Raw genomic sequence first — 1,149 nt, forward strand, 5'->3', positions numbered from 1 at the left:
GCAGTCGGGGCTCAGGTGGCCATAGCCATGCCTGGCCCCTGACCCTCCTTCTGGGTCTTACTCCCGACTCGGGCTCCTTACCATCGGGCTCAGGCGGCCTCCGCCTTACCGGGCCTTCCTGACCCCTTCTAATGGGACTGGGTTCAGTGTCCCCTGAATGTCGTACCCCACCGGGCTTCTCGCTTGCATGTCCCTCCCTCGGGCTCTACTCGCGCTCGCCCACATGGAGGTCTATCTCGTGCTCACGCGACCGGGGCTCAGGTGGCCATAGCCGTGCCTGGCTCCCAAGACCCCCTTCTCAGGGTCATATGCCCCACTAAGCTTCTCCGACTACAACCGACATGGGGCTGGGGTCACGACACCCCAAACGCAGAGCCACCCTGGTGCCAAACTGCTGTGCCTTCTCTGGCACCCAATTGCTGTGCTGTCCCAGGGCACCAGGAACCCCCACGCTACTGGGGAGCTCCCTTGAGGCCTCCTCCAACCCCTACAGCCTCACCCGGTCCTCTGGTGTTAGACAAACAACCAAACAGAAAACATAAAGCCATGAGCCAACCAGGTGTTGGCTTCTGCCCTGGGGTGAGGTGGCATACCACGGAAAAGAGGCCTGTGGAAACACAAACCTGACAACTCTTAGCAGTGGATCACTCAGCTCGTGCGTCGATGAAGAACGCAGCTAGCTGCGAGAATTAATGTGAATTGCAGGACACATTGATCATCGACACTTCGAATGCACTTGCGGCCCCAGGTTCCTCCCGGGGCTACGCCTGTCTGAGCGTCGCTTGACGATCAATCGCCCGTGCGGTGCGTGTGGGGCCGGTGGTGCTGGCCGTCCGGTCCCTGCTACTGCTGGGCGCGGCTGGGGTGCCTTGCAGGCGACATAACATAAGCCTCCTGGCTATAACATAAATTCTGCGCCGTCCCAGCTCTCCTTCATACCTCCCTGTCAGGGTTCTCTCCACCCCATACCATCAGGCAGGCGCTCAGGCGGTCAGGCGGCTCTGCCCTGCTTTGCTCAGCTCTGCTCTGTTCTACAGCAGAGCTCCTGCTGCTCAGGCTGCCAGAGGGGAACTGCCTTCTGGCCTCAGCCTGACTGCTTATAAAGGCCAGACCCTGCCCCCTTCTGGCCAGCTGACCAAATTGGTTGCC

The 1,149-nt window shown here is 60.6% G+C and overlaps 1 non-coding gene across 1 annotated transcript; it reads left to right on the forward strand.

Moving 5' to 3' along the window:
- Positions 1 to 628: 628 nt before the first annotated feature.
- LOC149868430 (5.8S ribosomal RNA) lies at positions 629 to 781 on the forward strand. Its single transcript, XR_016441522.1, has one exon. It is a non-coding gene; the product is annotated as a 5.8S ribosomal RNA (ribosomal RNA).
- The last annotated feature ends 368 nt before the right edge of the window (positions 782 to 1,149 follow it).

This window comes from Crocodylus siamensis, chromosome 3 (assembly GCF_052110815.1).
Source record: "Crocodylus siamensis isolate JL-2025a chromosome 3, ASM5211081v1, whole genome shotgun sequence".
NCBI lineage: Eukaryota > Metazoa > Chordata > Crocodylia > Crocodylidae > Crocodylus > Crocodylus siamensis.